Genomic DNA, 20,524 nt, shown 5'->3' with positions numbered 1-20,524 from the left:
CAGTCATTGTATTTTTAATGTCCATTGACGTTCTTTTCGCACGTGGAACACAGTCGTGACACAACGAGTTCGTAACATCTAACGGGATTCAAGTTTCCTTTCTTGGCCACCACATTATGTTGCTTGGCTTGTATGTTTTTTCTAGACATTTACTGAGAAAGAGTTATTATTAAAACTCTCATCGATTATTAACTTAAAGAACAACCATTCGCTGACATGATATTCTATCTTCTATCTTTCTCTACTCTGCGGCTTGTTTGTTGACATAACTTTCTCTGAGTACCAGTTTCCTCACTTGTTACTGTACCAATGTATTTGATACTACAAATTATACTGAAGTACTGTTGACCTTACGTAATATGAGTAGTGGAGGTTTTCATCGAGCTTTCCCATGGAAAATGAATGACACGAATAACTTTCACGTTTTAATTTTGTGGTCGTGGTTGTCATGGCCTGAATATAAGCAACTTACGGTCAGCAGACACAGCGACACAGATATACTGATGTATACTGACAGGGGTAAACACCATAAGCCCGAAATGCCTCGTAACAGAAGCAATGAGGGGAGAATGTTTGAACGAATGTAACTGATTTTCATAGCACGCAGCAGGGAATCATACTAACTGCAAACGGACCTATCTTCAGAATTTATATGGGTACACATAGGGATGAACATAATGTTAAACGTTCTTCACCAGACTATAAAAGATTTTTAGGTCAAAAAATTACTTGCCTTCGGTGAACCTGCATATTCAGTTAACGAATAAATTATATTCTTGCAAGGGAATACACGAAATTCTACCAAATACCCGTCTCTGACCTTCGCAGTCTGTTTCCTAGTCACAAAATCTCTTGGGTAATGAAATTGATGGAATTGAGAAGTGATAAGCCTGTCAAACAGGATGTAATAAGCCTGTCGAACAGGATGGGTTTCGGAATCAAGGTTCTTATGTATTCACGTAGCCCGGACATACTTTTATCTTCCACTTACTCCTGAAAGCTTGCTTGCTCAATAATGTTCACGTCTGGGGAGTTTGTGGCCAGAGGAAGTGTTTGAACTCAGAAGAGTGTTCCTCCAGCCACTCTACAGCAATTCTGGAAGTGTAGGGTGTCTCATTGTTCTGCTGGAATTGCCCGTCCGTCGGAATGAAGAATGGATATGAACGGTGGCAGATGATCAGACAGGATGCTAACGTACGTGTCACCTGTTAGAGTCGTATCTAGGCGTATCAGGGGCCCCATGTCACTCCAACTGCACATGTCCCCACCAGACTGAACAGTCCTCTGATAACATGCAGGGCCCATGGATTCATGATGTTCCCCCATACCCGTACACGACCATTCGCTCGATACAATCTGAAACGAAACTCGTCTGTCCAGGCAATATGTTTTCCGTCCAATGTTGGTTTTGACGGACCCAGGCTAGGAGTGAAGCTTTGTGTCGTGCAGTCACCAAGGACATATGAGTAGTTCTAGGGCTCCGAAGGCCCATATCGATGTTGTTTCATTGAATGGTTCGAACGTTGACACTTGCTGATGGTTCAGCATTGAAATTTTCAGCAATTTGCGGAATGGTTGCTCTTCTGTCGCTTTGAATGATTCTCTTCAATTGTTGTTGGCCCCGTTCTTGCAGGATCTTTTTCTGGGCTCAGCGATGTTGGAGATTTGATGTTTTACCGGATTCCTGATATTCACGGCACATGCGTGAAATGAAACCCCCACTTCATCACTGCCTCAGAGATGCTGTGTCCCATCGCTCGCTCGCCGACTATAACACCACGTACAAACTCACTTAAATCTTGATAACCTGCCATCGTAGCAGCAGTAACCGATCTAACAACTGCGCCAGACACTAGTTGTCCTCTACAGGCGTTGCCGACCGCAGCATCGTATTTTTCCAGTTTACATATCTCTGTATTTGAATACTCATTTCTATACCAGTTTCTCTGGCAATTCATTGTATATGGATGCATGTGTGTTCGCGAAAAAAAAACGGAGTAAGAAGACGGACCTTGCTGCTCCAATACAAAATCTGTTTCTGGATGTCACGAATTCTCAAATTCTTGCTTGGAAGAGTTGACTGCAACTGAGTTGATGACCCCACTATACCAATGCAGATAATTGTTAGGGGTGCATACGGGGCCTGAAGATGGCATGATGAATTGCCGAAATTTGTAGCGAAAACAAAATAAAATAGTTTCACAATTTCCACAGCTGTTCGGCGAAATTCTTTGTTAAACATTTGACCAGCCGCTGCCTCACGCCCACAATGGATCAACACATACCTTTGCAATTGTCGTCCGCCTAGCAAGTCATATGTGCTACGACTTAACAAGGAAACTGAAGAACCAGCATCTAACTGCTATCGTACATCATGTCCAGCGGTGCTGGCACGCACAAACAGTTTCCTGTCCCGGCGCTGTACACAAGCCAAGTACCCTGTCTGCGAGTCACACGCACTGCCGGTCTGCGTGCAAGGTGCTCCAGTGTGTGGCTCCGACGACACACTGTGTGCAGGCGTGGAAGTTCGAGATCTCAACTGCATCTATCGCTATGCAGTGTAGACATAAAACTGGCCCAATTACTTGATAAACATTGTTAATTCATCTGAAAAAGCGTATACATTCTGTCGCCCATAATCTAAAGCATACTTTGGATCCAGACAAATAAAAACATGGACTGTTTATGACTGAACTTCTGTGGGGGACGTCTCTCAAATGGAATGTCCCCGTACGCAACGTAGAGACTTTTAGACAAAAATCGATGCTCTTCTGTCCGTTACAAATTATTGCCTGTCGCTCTAGACTGAAGCATATTAGAGCAAATTGTCCTACCATAACGAAAATGTAACATACAAAAATTAGTACAACATGTGTCTATACTTTGCCTTTATGATGGCTTTTATTCTGCAGGGAACACTTTCAATGAAACATCTTAATGTCTGTGGGGAAATGGCAGCCCATTTTTCTGTAACAACCAAAACCAGTAATGTTGGGTGCTTAGTTTTGGAGCGAATTCGACACAAAAGTTGGGAAAAGCTCAATAGGAAGCTCGCTGTGGGAGCTGAGCCATCATTGACATCACCACCACAACCACCACCACTATAACCACCACCGCTACAATCGTCATCGCAGCTGTCATCATAGTTTTATACCCTCACCATACCTGACATAGCTCTTGCTGCTGTGGAACCAAAAACTATAATCGTGAAACACGCACACACATATACCTTCTAATAACTCATGCAGGTTTAATTTTTATTTAGTATATATTTTACTATTAACAATATTTTCTGGTAAACCTTGCGGGATGTAAGGTCGTGGTCCACGAAACTCTTCAGCTCCTAACGTTTCGTCCAGTGCTTCGCTGGACATCTTCAGAGGGGTGTTTCTCCTCCGGTGAGTCTTGCGGACTGACGGATCGGACGTCTGAGAGCGACTTATGTATCGTAGAAAGTGGGCGTGACCAGAGTTACACGTGATATGCAGAGATAACCTTTGTCAGAGATAAAACTTAACTATCGATCGTAATCTTGTCACAGATAAAACTGTCTAGCAATTCTGTAGTGCTACTGTCCAAATATCACTAAGTTTCATGGTGTCTTCTTTCCGATTAAAATTATCCCTATGTTTATATATTTCAATTGCTTCTCTGCAAAGCCGTGGGTAATAGTTCGTCGTCGTAGATAAAATTTTTGTTTCTGAAAACTTTACTTGATGATTTCCTGGCTGAAAAGCGTGTTCTGCTACAGCCGATTTATCTGTTTTTCTAATCGGCAAAGACTTCTGTGTTCTTTTAACCGTGTATTTACGCTTCTTTTTGTTGTTCCAACATAAACTTTACCACATGTGCACGGAATTTTATATACGCCACTGAAGATGTCCAGCGAAGCACTGGACGAAACGTTAGGAGCTGAAGAGTTTCGTGGACCACGACCTTACATCCCGCAAGGTTTACCAGAAGATATGTCATCCGGTCGTGAAAGCCTTCATACTATTAACAATATTACTGATCACTGATGTTTGTTTCCTCATTTAATATTACAAAATGGTTCAAATGGCTCTGAGCACTATGGGACTTAACAGCTATGGTCATCAGTCCCCTAGAACTTAGAACTACTTAAACCTAACGAACCTAAGGACAGCACACAACACCCTGTCATCACGAGGCAGAGAAAATCCCTGACCCCGCCGGGAATCGAACCCCGGAACCCTGGCGTGGGAAGCGAGAACGCTACCGCACGACGGCGAGCTGCGGACTTTAATATTACAGAATATACGGTCCTCCTGATCTAGCATAATCATCATCATCATCGTCCTCAGCTTGTGATCAAGTAAAATAGAACTTATGCAACTATAAATAATGATTGAGGCATGGAAACCAGTGATGGTATTCTAGAATGTGTTTGTGAGCATTCAGCTTTCAAAAATCGAGTACTTACTGCCGTAATACTCAGTCATGATGGGTTCAAAGATCCGAAACAATTTCTTGTCGTATGTCCGCAGATTTTCACTTTTAGAGATCAAGAGCTGAATCGATAATTTAAGATGAACGTTACATTACTCTGTAAACTCCAGCTGCCCAAGATAGATGACAGTTGGGAAAGGTGGTCTGAATACGAAGAGCACACCTCTATTGGTATTTGATGATATTAGTGAATGGTACTCAGCCAATGTCTGAGTGCGACTTTTGAAAAAAAGGAGACTTTCAACGTTCGTGATTCAGCCTGGGCACGGAAAGATGTTATTCTAATGGACGTTAACATCGATGAAAATAAGGGTTTTACACAGGAGTACACACTAAACTGCCGAAGGTAATAGCAAATAAACATACATCCAGTCAAATGATAATTCATGATTTAAGATGCCCTTTCTAGCAGGATTATAACCTATAAGACAAGATGCACATTGTATCTTTAAATATATTCTATACGCAAATAAATCAAATTTGGCCAGCTAACTGTTCCTTATGGAGTTGAAACATGTTCGAACAATAGACTAAACACGTGCTTATAACTGTCTATCGCATCCAGCATTCAGATTATGATAGGATAATTGTAGTAGATAAACGAAAAAATACAGAGATCGGGGTACATATTACAAAATACCGTTGCGCGAAACTTGTTGTCTGTTAATGTTGCTGCGTACTGATAACATAGATACATGTCATTTGAGTTACATGAACAACCTGTAGACCTGCGTAAAGACTAGCACTACTTCCGGTCATCATTATATAGTAATATTCGAACGCTGCCTGTGTTGTATTTATTCCGAGGAAAAGTCATATCCATAAGTAGCTGAGAAAAAATGTATGTGTGACGAATGTACAATTTTAGATTTTAACTTGAGTTTGCAACCTCCTTTCAAAGAATTTATTGTATTGCTGAGTGATTGATTTAAAGAAAGTGTCATTTGAGAGAATGGTTTCCAACCGTTTGCTTCCGAACCACACGCCTGAGTTCCACTGAAGTGACATGGCGGAGCTGTTATTTTTATTCAAGTGAATCATGTGAGAAGGTTTCTGATATGATTATGGCCGCCCGACTAGAATTAACAGATTTTGAATACGGAATGGTAGTTGGAGTTTGACGCATGGGAAAGCGTTAGGAAATTCATTATTCCGAGAACCACAGTGTCAAAAGTGTGCCGAGAATACCAGATTTGAAGGATTGACTCTCACCATGGGCAGTGCAGTTGCTGACGGCGTCCAATTAACGACCGAGGCAGCTGCGTTTGCGTAGTATTGTCGGTGGTAACAGACAAGCGACAGTGCGTCAAATAACCGTAGAAACAAATGTGGGCTGCACGGCGAAGCTATCTGTTAGAACAGAGCAGTGACATTTGGTGTTAATGGGCTGTGGCAGCGGACATCCGATGCGAGTGCCTTTTCTAACATGACGACGTCACCTGCAGCGCCCCTCCTGGGCTCGTGAAAATATCGGTTGGACCCCAGACGACGGTAAAAGTGTGGCCTGCTCAGATGAGTCCCGATTTCAGCGGTAAGAGATGTTGATATTGTTCAAGTGTGCGCAGACATCACGAAGCAATGTACAGCAAGTTGTCAACAAGACACGGTTCAAGCTGGTGTCGGCTCCATAATGGCGTCGTAGTCGATACTTGCATGAAGTGGACTGTCTATGTCTTCTGGTCCAATTGAACCAATCATTGCCTGCAAATGGTTAAGTTTGGCTACTCAGAGACCATTTGCTGTTATTCGTGGACTTCATGTTCCCAAACAACAATGGTACTTTTATGGATGACAATGCGACATGTAGCGGGGAAACAAGTGTTCGTGACCTGTTTGAAGAACAATCTGGACAATTCGAGCGAATGATTGGGCCTCCCACAGCGCCTCATGTGAATCCCATGGCACATTTTGCGATATAATCTAGAGATCAATTCGTGGAGAAACTTCTGCATCGACAACACTTCGGCAATAATGGACGACTACAGGGGCTGCATGCCTATATACTTCTGCAGGGGACTACCAATGACTAGCTGGATAGATGCCACACCGTGCTGCTGCTCTACGCTGGGGACAAGGAGGTCGTACGCCATATTAGGAGGTTTCCCATGACTTTCGTCACCTCATTGTGTACTGTAAGTAGCGAGACTGCCATTGCTCCAGAACCAGAGGGGCAGTCAAGAGGACCAAGCACTGAGACTGTGTGCTCGGAAACAGTCGTATTTAGGCCGGATATAACGTCACCGCAGCCAACGATGCAGTCGTTTGTCCTCTGTATCTAAAGGTGTCAGTGGACTTCTCACAGTCGTGCTGACTCAGTTTTTGTCAGTTCCCCATGCCTTCGGAATTTCCATCAGCGCCACCACGCCGTGGAGCAGCTGAACTCAGAGGTTATGGCTCTGTAGTGCGAGGCTCGCAGAATGAGCCATTAGGTGGCGTCTGCACTTCTTGATTACAGCTCGGCTCGGTGTGGAAAAGTTGCCCTCTGCAACTTTGCGTTCCTTCCTTGCCCCAGATTTTCTTGTAACTCACAGTATGAGCCACATCTGGTTGCTTGGTACCTGCGCCAAGTAATAACATCAAAAAGTTACAGACGCACCGAGGAGTTGAATTTGATGTGCGCCAATATTCACTCTATGGATTTTTCCCATACAACATTAGCGAATGTGTCTGTCTCTGAGCTGGACTGTGTCTCATCAATACAGGTAAGAGGGGCAGCGGTACCTCAGCCTGGGCTGGGTTCCTCCCTCTGTTTGGCAGTGACAGGTGAAAAGCTGAACTGACACAAAGTAACCGATGAAAAAAAAAGTTTAAGAGCTCTAGTATTTATATTTCTTTGTAATAAAAGAAATTGTGATGTGACATATAGTGACGAGACAGATGTGCGCAAACCATGTGAGAGATCATATTTAATGAGGACATTAAATGACAAGAGCATACGGAGTATAATTTCACGGAAAATTTATTGCAGTGTCTGGAATAACTGACTGGAGCTGATTATTGATCGCATGTGTGCTGAAGGAGCATCATTGGGCTTAATGTATGAAATACTGAGGTATGTGTGAGCAAGAAGGTGAGAGAGGGAGGGAAACAGAAATTATTACTATAAATAGCAGAATTTGACACTTTAAATACAGTGGTTTATGTATGTCTTTAATGCATACCTTTGACCTTGGAGTCAATTTAATATTCAGCCAGATTTGTGTATGAGTAGGTAAATAATGCTCAACTTTGCGTTGTTAGCGCTTTAATATCATTCAACATTAATATCTTTGTATGTAAATAACGCAATGTGACACCTTTTTATTATGGGGATAATGAATATCTCTGACTCTCAAGTATGTTACGAAAATCTTTGACTATCAAGTGAATGTCAAGAAATTTTTATTATATAAAAAGGTAGTGTGCTTTTGAAATTATGTAATTTGACAATATTTAAAAAAATCATTTAAATACTACACTCTGATTGATTATTCCTCAGTAATTTATTAAAATAAGAAACCATTTTGATGCGGTTGTGTGTGAGACAAGATATTATTACTTTGCAAAAGGGAGAATGGACATGTGTACGATATTTGTAGCATTAAAAAATACAGACATATGTGTATATATAAATGATACGTTACTTTGTCCTTGGAATAATTTTTTAATATTATGCTTGAATTATGTTTACATACACAGTCATCTTTGACTTTTCATAGAAATGATTGAACTAGACAACATTTTTATGCATCATAACTATTCGTAGACAACTGTAATTATACCTGCCTATTTCCATACCGTTTAGCGTTTACCCTTAATCATTTATTGTTTATCGTTTAGCATTTCCCATTTAGCATTTACTGTTAGGCACACAGCGTTCACCACTTAGCATTTAACGTTTACCGTTAACCGTTTAATGTTTACTGTTTACCATTAGGCCTGCAGTACACCTTCAACTAATATGGAATGCCATTTCCTGCAAATGGTTTGCGCTTTAGAACAGTTTCCTGTGTGGTGGTAAATACAATACCATCCGTGATCAATTAAAGAAACGTTACTGCTGGAATCGAGGTTAGCACAAGATAGTTCTGAAGCAAGGAGTCGCTCTCTGTCAACGGCGTGTACCTTACGTCAGCCATTCGGAGGCGAGTTGCCACTGAAGTAGCTCAAAACGTCTCAGCTGCGTCACTTCCTCGGCCGCGACTGCTCACAATCCTCAGAAAAATCACCGAACTTATCACAGTCAAGACACGTACTACAGGACTAGTCCTGCATTCAGTTGTGGCAGTAGAAACGGTTGTAGTACGTAGCCTTCCCCCCCCCCCCTCCACCCCCGACAAGCAATCCACTTTTCGTCATTAAATCGCATATTCCCAATCTCCGTAACCATTTTATCTAAATTATCAAACGTGTGTGGCTTATCAGTAAACCAAACCTGACCCGGTTTCGGTAGCATTCCTTCCGAAATATTAAGTACTGCCTTTTCTTCAAAATTTCTAAGCAGAGCGACATCATTACCATACGGGCACTCTCAATAGAATCCCCTAAAGATCCATTCATTGCTTGTACCCCGAAAAAATGCTGGTCATTGAATTTCTTTGGTCTATGGGTTCCTAATTGTCAAAAAGAACTTTCCTCCAGACTCCCCGAGTGAGCCAACACTCTGCAGAACTTCAGCAATTAGCCCACTTAATTAGCAGACTGATAGTGGCTAAATAACGAGGAACGCAGCACTATACATAATTGGCATCACATTGTCCTTGTAGTTAACCACAATATCCTAGCATTTGGTTAGTACATTCAATAAGCAACCTCTGAAAATTCTGAATAAGCTTAAGTCTATTTTAAGATATGATAATCCAGCATGAAAAAATATTTAAACCTTAATGAACTAATAAACAATGCAATAAAATATTTTATTATGATGGACCCAACAATTATAAAAAACCTCTTTACCGTTCCATGTATTTAAACCCAGTGCAAACCAATTTCCAATGTTGCATGTTGAATTACAACCCAGATGTTATGCTGGTGAACTCCAAGGCCTCGTTGAGAAAACTTTGCCTTGAAAATGATGTTTGCGTTTGCCACTGGTCGCAAAGGGCCATCCCACTCGTTTTACACGGGTAAAATAAAAACAGTTAAGCTCGGTAACTTATTAAATTCTTTTCATCAGTTATGTTCTTACCTGGTCTAGCAATTGTATTTAAATTTTACTTGTAATCACTTTTAAATGCTTTATTCTCTGCCTCAACAGTATAGGAAAAGGCAAAAAAAGCGACTACTATATCTATTGCTACCCACCACGTACCCAAAGAGGAAACCCCGCCTGCTTTCAGAGTCAACAGTCTCTACTGTCCTTGGCAACCTTCACGTATTCCTCACTCCCAGCAGACTGCCACTAACGTAATGAGTCACGGCCTTACTTAACGGCAAGCAGCACAGAATGCTCACAGTGACCGAATGCTGTACATCAGCTGCAACTCAGCATGTTGATGGTGTGTTGTGCAAGGAACCAGGTTAGGGTGACAGGTAGTGGGGACAGCTAAGCTACAGGAGGAATTCCTGAGAGAGGCACATTATCACGTGCTCTCTGGTCTTGGAGGCTGCAGAGTGACAGACTGACGGGTGGCCGAGAGGTCTCGTGAAAGTAAAGGAAGGGAAATGTGTATCAGTCTGTGGAAAACTTGTGTGCAGAGTTCACAGGACGCGCACTTGACTCATAAGCGAAACGCGAAACATCGCACCCACTTGAGATGATTGGGGTGGATGTGTAAGGATGATTTATCCGGGCTTCACATTGAACCTGTTTTCTTTCAATAATAACAGGTCACCTTTCTCGGTATGTGGATATGATTGCTACATCAAACCAGCAAGAGACAAAACTTATTCACTTTATTACTTGTTGTGTTCAGTGTCTGGACTTTATGTTATTTTAAGAAACAGAGCAACCAGACGCACATTTATGTTAAAATTTATTCCCGAAACTTAACTTAATTGTAATAGGTATAGATGTGCTACCTTAATCGTTTGCAGTGTGCTACGATCTGATAGGTAAAGAAAATGGGGAACAGCTGATTTCATTAATCATCAACAACTATGTGGCGAAAAGAATGTGGGGTTTACCTTGATGTTGTGTATAATCTATCATACGAGACAACTGTTAGTCGCCCTACGCCCAAACAAAAACTATCAAAGGCAGCTTACACTGTGCCTCTTGAACACAGAAGACTGTAGCACTCATCAGTATTGTGAATGACAGGCTGGGCAGAATTATTCTTAAAAAAACGCTAATAACATAGAAAATGGATACTACACTGAAGAACCAAAGAAACTGGTTCACCAGCCTAATATCCTGTAGGGCTCCCTTGAGCACGCAGCAGTGCCTCAACACGACGTGGCGTGGACTTGACTAATGTCTGAAGTAGTGCTGGAAGGAAATGACACCATGAATCTTGCAGGACTGTCCATAAATCCACAAGAGGGGTTTGAGATCTCTTCCGAACAGCACGTAGCAAGGCATCCCAGATATGCTCAATAATGTTCATGTCTGGAGGGTTTGGTAGCCGACGGAATTGTTTAAACTCATTTAAGTGTTCCTGGAGCCACTCAGTAGCAATTGCGGACGTGCGGGGTGTCGCATTATCCTGCTGGACTTGCCCAAGTCCGTCGGAATGCACCATGGACATGACTGGATGCAGGTTGGTTCAAATGGCTCTGAGCACTATGGGACTTAACATCTTAGGTCATCAGTCCCCTAGAACTTAGAACTACTTAAACCTAACTAACCTAAGGAAATCTCACACAACCATGCCCGAGGCAGGATTCGAACCTGCGACCGTAGCAGTCTCGTGGTTCCGGACTGCAGCGCCTAGAGCCGCACGGCCACCGAGGCCGGCTGGATGCAGGTGATCAGATAGGATGCTTACGTATGTGTCACCGGTCAGAGTCGTATCTAGACGTATCAGCGGTCCCATAGCACTCCAAATGCACGTGCCCCATGCCATTACAGAGCCTCCACCAGCTTGAGAAGTCCCCTGCTGACATGTAGGTTTCATGAATTCATGAGGTTGTCTCCATACCCATACAAATCCATCCTCTCGATACAATTTGAAACGAGACTCCTCCGACCAGGCAACATGCATTCAGTCATCAACAGCGCAATGTCGGTACTGACGTGCTCAGACGAGGCCTAAGGCTATGTCGTGCAGTTATCAAGAGCACATGGTTCTATCTTCAGCTCCGAAAGCCCTTATCGGCGATGTTTCATCGCAGTCTGACACTTGTTGATGACACAGCATTGAAATCTGCAGCAATCTGCGAAAGGGTAGCACGTCTGTCACGTTTGGGAAAAGGCAGATGCAGAGGTGTGGACATGAGAACGTGGATGGATACATGCGGAACGTACCGCTGCATTGAATTCAGCTATTTTTTTGCGTTTATTAAAATTGCTTAGAGTCTTACGAGTGGAGTGACTGATTGTAATGAATTGTAAGTAAGGAGTGAGTTGTGTGCGTAGTAATGTTTAATTTAAGGATTCATTTTAATTTACTTTGCTTGAGAAAGCTGACCAACGACAGCGGTCCTTCTGAGGTGCGTGGCAGGGTGACAGTAGTCCCTGTACTCAAGTAGCTGTGAGGGTGGAGGAGGTGCTGGTCGCGGCCGCACTGCATCTCTTCGCCTGGAGCGAAATGGAGGCGCCACGAGATCAGCACCTGGAGGGAGGAGTTCTGTTTACAGGGGAGAGCACTTGGTGGTGATCAGCCGTCAATGCACGCTAAGATTAGTTATGAAGGCTTGGGAATTGAGAAATGAAGTGAGGAAGCTGGAGGTCGTGTTTCATGTCTTCAACGAGGAGCCAAGACCAGGGGTGTGCTCGGAAAAGTTTCAGGGAAATGCGAAAAGCTACAGAAACCTTATGAACGATTATAGGAACACATGTAGCATCCGGTCAAAGTTGTACAGCATTCGCGATGTCGATGAAATAAAGGTCGGCTATTTGCTTGTTGGAGAATATTGAAGACTATTTCCGGTATGTAAAATACCACTGGCCTCTAAGAGTTCAACGGGAGTGTAGAGTAAGTGAAGAAATTGGCAGCGGGTAGCACGTGATTGGTCGAGTGCCACACCACGCAGATAACACGCTAGGAACGTGACTACTTCAACAATACGCGTGTGTTACGGAAAGTGCAGAGCGAAGTGATGGAATATCCAAAGATATCAGGGAAGGCCATAAATAGCTATACGGGAATCATACAAGCGCTGGTGGATGTATTAGCTGTGAGAGTGAAATGGCAGTTGTAACCACTAGTGGACTGCATTTGGGACACGTGGGTGGTGATTAAGAACTTGTAGGAAGCTCTTCAGCAGATCTTACATGGGCAGCTGAGTCAATTTGTGTTATCATCAGAGCAATAGTTTTGGAGCTACGAAAGGTGCGAGGGTAACTGCCGCCAGACTTGGGACTGATTACAGAGCTCAGCGTCAAGGCGACTGGAACTGAAAGGGGCATAACAGGGAAAATAATCCGTCTACGACGTATGCTCATGGGGACAACCAAGCTCACTGTAAGAAAGGCGCTGTTGTAGCGGCTGTAGCGGAGTTCAGCCTCCTTCAGTAACACACTGAATTCAGAATGTATCCATTCCCTGAAACGACTCACAGCTGTGCAAGAAGGACGGATTTTAGAAGAGCTGTTGATGTAACATGTGTAGGAGAATGAGCCAGAGGAAAGATGCGTGACTGCGACCATGCGTTTAACATTCCTTGTACTGTTGTGATTCTGACGCTATTGTTTGCAGACTTCATCTGTCTATATGTAAACCCACCCATAAGTGTGATCAACTGGTAGTACACATTCCCGTAGAATGGATCTCTGAGTCTGCATCTACATTTATACTCCGCAAGCCACCCAACGGTGTGTGGCGTAGGGCACTTTACGTGCCACTATCATTACCTCCCTTTTCTGTTCCAGTCGGGTATGGTTCGCGGGAAGAACGACTGCCGGAAAGCCTCCATGCGCTGTCGAATCTCTCTAATTTTACATTCGTGATCTCCTCGGGAGGTATAAGTAGGGGGAAGCAATATATTCGATACCTCATCCAGAAACGCACCGTCTCGAAATCTGGACAGCAAGTTACACCGCGATGCAGAGCGCGTGTCTTGCAGAGTCTGCCACTTGAGTTTACTAAACATCTCCGTAACGCTATCACGCTTATCAAATAACCCTGTGACGAAACGCACCGCTCTTGTTTGGATCTTCTCTATCTCCTCCGCCAACCGAACCTGGTACGGATCCCATACTGATGAGCAATACTCAAGTATAGGTCGAACGAGTGTTTTGTAAGCCACCTCCTTTGTTGGTGGATTACATTTTCTAAGGACTCTCCCAATGAATCTCAACCTGGTACCCGCCTTACCAACAATTAATTTTATATGATCATTCCACTTCAAATAGTACCGCACGCATACTCCCAAATATTTTACAGAAGTAACTGCTACCAGTGTTTGTTCCGCTATCATATAATCATACAATAAAGGATCCTTCTTTCTATGTATTCGCAATACATTACATTTCTCTATGCTAAAGGTCAGTTGCCACTCCCTGCACCAAGTGCCTATCCGCTGCAGATCTTACTGCATTTTGCTTCAATTTTCTAATGCTCTAACTTCTCTGTATACTACAGTGTCATCTGCGAAAAGCCGCATGGAACTTCCGATACTATCTACTAGGTCATTTATATATATTGTGAAAAGCAGTGGTCCCATAACACTCCCCTGTGGCACGCCAGAGGTTACTTTAACGCCTGTAGACGTCTCTCCACTGAGAACAACATGCTGTGTTCTGTTTGCTAAAAACTCTTCAATCCAGCCACACTGCTGGTCTGATATTCCGTAGGCTCTTACTGTGTTTATCAGGCGACAGTGCGGAACTGTATCGAACGTCTTCCGGAAGTCAAGGAAAATAGTATCAACCTGAGAGCCTGTATCTAATATTTTCTGGGTCTCATGAACAAATAAAGCGAGTTGGGTCTCACACGATCGCTGTTTCCGGAATCCATGTTGATTTCTGCAGAGTAGATTCTGGGTTTCCAGAAACGACATGATACGCGAGCAAAAAACATGATCTAAAATTCTACAACACATCGACGTCAGAGATACAGGTCGATAGTTTTGCGCTTCTGCTCGACGACCCTTCTTGAAGAATGGGACTACCTGTGCTCTTTTCCAATCATTTGGAACCTTCCGTTCCTCTAGAGACTTGCGGTACACGGCTGTTAGAAGGGGGACAAGTTCTTTCGCGTACTCTGTGTAGAATCGAATTGGTATCCCGTCAGGTCCAGTGGACTTTCCTCTGTTGAGTGATTCCAGTCGCTTTTCTATTCCTTGGACACTTATTACGATGTCAGCCATTTTTTCGTTTGTGCGAGGATTTAGAGAAGGAACTGCCGTGCGGTCTTCCTCTGTGAAACAGGTTTGGAAAAAGGTGTCTAGTATTTCAGGTTTACGCGTGTCATCCTCTGTTTCAATGCCATCATCATCCCGGAGTGTCTTGACATGCTGTTTCGAGCCACTTACTGATTGAACGTAAGACCAGAACTTCCTAGGATTTTCTGTCAAGTCGGTACATAGAATTTTACTTTCGAATTCATTGAACGCTTCACGCATAGCCCTCCTTACGCTAACTTTGACATCGTTTAGCTTCTGTTTGTCTGAGAGGTTTTGGCTGCGTTTAAGCTTGCAGTGAAGCTCCCTTTGCTTTCGCAGTAGTTTCCTAACTTTGTTGTTGAACCACGGTGGGTTTTTCCCGTCCCTCATAGTTTTACTCGGCACGTACCTGTCTAAAACGCATTTTACGATTGCCTTGAACTTTTTCCATAAACACTCAACATTGTCAGTGTCGGAACAGAAATTTTCGTTTTGATCTGTTAGGTAGTCTGAAATCTGCCTTCTATTACTCGTGCTAAACAGATAAAACTTCGTCCCTTTTTTTATATTCCTATTTACTTCCATATTAAGGCATGCTGCTACGGCCTTATGATCACTGATTCGCTGTTCTGCGCTTACAGAGTCGAAAAGTTCGGGTCTGTTTGTTATCAGTGGGTCCAAGATGTTATCTCCACGTGTCGTTTCTCTGTTTAATTCCTCGAGATAATTTTCGGATAGTGCACTCAGTATAATGTCACTTGATGCACTGTCCCTACCACCTGTCCTAAACATCTGCGTGTCCCAGTCCATATCTGGTAAATTGAAATCTCCACCTAAGACTATAACATGCTGAGAAAATTTGTGTGAAATGTATTCCAGATTTTCTCTCAGTTGTTCTCCCACTAATGCTGCTGATTCGGGAGGTCGGTAAAAGGAACCAATTATTAACCTAGCTCGGTTGTTGAGTGTAACCTCCACCCATAATAATTCACAGGAACTATCCACTTCTACTTGACTACAGGGTAAACTACTACTAACAGCGACAAACACGCCACCACTGGTTGCATGCAATCTATCCTTTCTAAACACCGTCTGCGCCTTTGTAAAAATTTCGGCAGAATTTATCTCTGGCTTCAGCCAGCTTTCCGTACCTATAACGATTTCAGCTTTGGTGCTTTCTATCAGCGCTTGAAGTTCCGGTACTTTACCAATGCAGCTTCGATAGTTTACAATTACAATACCGATTGCTGCTTGGTCCCCGCATGTCATGACTTTGCCCCGCAGCCTTTGAGGCTGTTGCCCGAGGCCATCTAAACTAAAAAAACCGCCCAGTCCACGCCACACAACCCCTGCTACCCGTGTAGCCGCCTGCTGCGTGTAGTGGACTCCTGAATTATCAAGCGGAACCCGAAACCCCACCACCCTATGGCGCAAGTCGAGGAATCTGCTGCCCACACGGTCGCACAACCGTCTCAGCCTCTGATTCAGACCCTCAACTCGGCTCTGTACGAAAGGTCTGCAGTCAGTCCTGTCGACGATGCTGCAGATGGTGAGCTCTGCTTTCATCCTGCTAGCGACACTGGCAGTCTTCACCAAATCAGAAAGCCGCCGGAAGCTAGAGAGGATTTCCTCCGATCCACAGGGACACACATCATTGGTGCCGACATGAGCGACCACTTGCAGATGGGTGCACCCTGTACCCTTCATGGCATCCGGAAGGACCCTTTCCACATCTAGAATGACTCCCCCGGTATGCACACGGAGTGCACATTGGTTTTCTTCCCCTCTCTTGCTGCCATATCCCCAAGGGGCCCATTACGCGCCTGACGTTGGAGCTCCCAACTACCAGTAAGCCCACCCTCTGCGACTACAAGGATCTTGCAGACTGTGGGGCAACCTCTGGAACAGGACAAGCAGCCATGTCCGGCCGAAGATCAGTATCAGCCGGAGACAGAGCCTGAAACCGGTTCGTCAGACAAACTGGAGAGGCCTTCCGTTCAGCCCTCTGGAATGTCTTTCGCCCCCTACCACACCGTGAGACGACCTCCCACTCTACCACGGGTGAGAGGTTAGCCTCAATGTGGGCAGTATCCTGGGCAGCCACAGCCGTAGTCCGATCGGGGGATGTGTGGGACGAGCTGGCCGTCCCCGACAAACCCCCATCTGGACCCCCACAATGGTGTCCATTGGCAACAGCCTCAAGCTGTGTGACCGAAGCCAACACTGCCTGAAGCTGGGAGCGAAGGGTTGCCAACTCAGCCAGCATCCGAACACAGCAGTTGCAGTCCCTATCCATGCTAAAAACTGTTGTGCAACGAATGTCTGAACTAATCTACAGAGAGCACAAACAATTCGACACAAAATTTAAACGGTTATTAAAATACAAGATTGCCTAGTAAATGCAGTCATGCTGCTACTTGCGCACTGCTGACACTGCCCAGCGGCGGAAGGAGACTACGCGATTTTACACTATTCAGGTACTAAAACGCGATGCTGCAACTATCAAATACTATAATACGCCCGAAATTTATGAATTAAACAATGCAAGTACCCAAAAACACGCAAAGAATTTAAGAATTAAACTATGTAACAAATAAGTGAGCTAAGAGTATACGACTTGCTGCTGGCTGCTGCTTATACAAAGGCGGCGGTCTCAAGGCTGAGTGCATGAGAAATATTGTTGTGAGAAACGTGTTCCCTTCAGCTTAGAAGAATTTCCTCCACTGACAGGCTTTAGTGGCGTCCTCCAGACCGCCTTCATGGCGGTGTATTGGCATGACAGGCGCACTTCTGGCCTGTAGCACTAGCTGTCGTTTTGAAGCCAGCAGTACCAGTAGAACATGCAGGCTTCACCCGGTGAGGGGACGATAAGCAGCCATCAGCAGCAGTCACAAGTTGGGGCCTCTGTCACTATACCTGGCTGCCATGGCGGGATAGGGCCATCCCAGGCTCATTCCGTCTTTGGGATTGGTGCCCGCCCACGGCTCAACAATGGCAGCCACTTTCGGCACTGTCTTAAGGGGAGTGGCCGCGGTGCCCACCATCATCCACAAGGAAATAGCCGGCTGCTGAGGAAATGGCTATCGCTGCAAGTATGCCAGGGAGCGCAGCGGATGCAGTGTGACTGCGTCATAACTCACATAATGGTGTAGCAGGCACAGGCGTCATCAATCCTGGGTACACGTCTCACAGCCAGCCCGCTGTCTCCACGCCGGCCACGCAACGCCCACCAGGTTCTGAGTGAAATAAATCGTTTACTTTTTCATAGCTGTGTTTGCTGTTCGATTCCCGGCTGGGGCGGGGATTTTCTCCACACAGGGACTGGGTGTTGTGCTGCCTCCATCATCATCTCATCCCCATCCGGTCGGTAGGTCGCCCAATGTGGCGTCGAATGTAATAAGACCTGCACCAAGGCGGTCGGACCTGCCCCGTAAGGGGCCTCCCGGCAAATGACGCCAAACGCTCGTTTCCGTTTTTTATGAGTTGCCACCCAACTGCAACTTCGCCACAACCCTGCACCACACACCTTCTCCCACTGAAGCCACCACATTCCTCCCGGGGTTGACTTCAGTATCTACAAGAAAGGGATACTACCTTGCTGGTACACTTGCTAATATTTTACTACACAATGCTCAGAACTATTTTTTTTTATAACCATTACGAATGGGTTAGTGAAATTCGTTATTTCACGGATATGTGGATGACATACTAATTTTACTTTACATTTTACATTCTGCCCAAATTTCCCATGTTCGTATGCTGTGTTTCTGCTTCTTTTCTACAGGTCAGTTTAGGTCTTGTGTTCTCTTCGGCTTCTCTTTTTTCGTGCTCGCCCAGTGTTCCTTCATCCCCTGGCTGTGTTCTTGTCGTCTCTGTTCAGTCCATTGTGTTCGTTTGTTGTGTGGTTTCTCTTGTAGTTTGTTTCTTCTGATCACTTTCCTAAGGAGTGTTTTGTTTTGTATTGTTTCCTGTGTGATGTTGAGTTGCTCCATGCCATTTCCTGCTGCATTCGTCCATTTGTTGTTTTTCCTTGTGAGCACCCAGTCAAAGACCCGTCTCGTTATCCTATGTGGTGCCATTCTGCTGAGGTGTGCGTAAAACTATAGTCTTCGTTTCCTCATTTGGTCTGTTATTTTCACTGTGTGTTCGTATAGTTCTTCAGTTGGCATCTTTATCCATAGCCCATCTTTTTGCGTCTCCCCGAGTATTTTCCTGAGTATTTTTCGTTCCGTCTTGTCTCCCTGTTTGATTAGTGTCTGTCCTTGTACAACTGTGGTCTCGGCTGCGTTTTGTGCTTCTGGTAGCACCACCTTCTCGCAGTGTCGTAGCTTGGCCTTTAGTGAGATAGCCTCCTTATTGTAGTGATTCCAAGTCAGTTTGTAGGCCTTCTCTAGTTTCGCTCTTCTCTCTTCATTAGATACCTTATTTCTTCCAGTACTATGCTGAACAGCAATGGCGAGAGACCTGACTCCTTTTCTGATTTCGAATTCTTCTGAGAGCTCTCAACAGAACTTCACTTTAGATGTCGCGTTTGTTAGTGTTTGCTGAATTGTGGTTAGTGTCTTCTTATCTACTCTGTATTCTTTCAGTATTTTAAAGAGAGTTTCTCTGTCTATTGAGTAGTACGCCTTCTTGAAGTCGACAGAGGTGATGGTTATGTTCTGTTTGTGTTGCAGTATCATCTCAAGGTTCCATATCTGTTCAGCGCACGACATGTGTTACGAAACCCAGCCTAGTATTCGCCAATAAAGTGGTCTGTTTGCTTCTCCAATCTATTTGGCAGTGGTTTCGAAAGTATCTCATATGTGACAGGTAACAGTGAGATGCCCCTATAGTTGTTTGGGTCCGACTTATCCCCTTTCTTGTGTAGAGGGTGTATCAGTGCTTAGCCCCATGCTTTCGGTGTCTTTTCCGTTTTCCATGTCTGTTTTTTGATTTGTGTATGTATTCTAACACACACACACACACATATATATATATATATATATATATATATATATATATATATATATTCAATTGATAATAGAATAACTTACACTTACATCTATGATTAAGCATGATTAACATAATAAAATAAACCTCCTCAGTCCAAACAAAACAATAGAAAAAAGACGATAGATGCAACGGCAAAAATCCATTGTAGTCAACCAACTTTATATTAAATAGCTGTACACGAATTAAAATAAAACAAAAGACAGCATTAGGCTAAGAAAAACACGTGGAAACGAAACAGTTCTGTAAATGTCACAAAATATTTGGGAAAATTTTTAGGTAAAATAATAAATGCACTTCATACAATCAACTTGCCAACAAGTGTCAAATCATAAACAGAATGCTACCACGTATTTCTCACAAACTAGAACAATCCCACAAATTTACCCATTCCATTGTTTCTAAGATAAAATGGGTAGCCTAGAGAAAATATACACCGGAGAGAAAGGAAGAAATTTCGAAGCAGTATTCACAGAAGATCTGAATCACACAGACATCAAACTGTCTTCATTTTCCTCACACCTAAACCTCAGCCGATGTCAGAATATGATGTCCGTCCGTCGCCCCAACCACCGAAAAGGTAGTCTGCTAAATATTTTAGAAGAAATAGAGAGTTTCACATATATGAGGAATCATCCTGACATCATTTAGAACGAAA

This window comes from Schistocerca serialis, chromosome 1, assembly GCF_023864345.2.
Source record: "Schistocerca serialis cubense isolate TAMUIC-IGC-003099 chromosome 1, iqSchSeri2.2, whole genome shotgun sequence".
Classification (NCBI taxonomy): Eukaryota; Metazoa; Arthropoda; class Insecta; order Orthoptera; family Acrididae; genus Schistocerca; species Schistocerca serialis.
Note: the sequence above shows the minus strand (reverse complement) of the source record.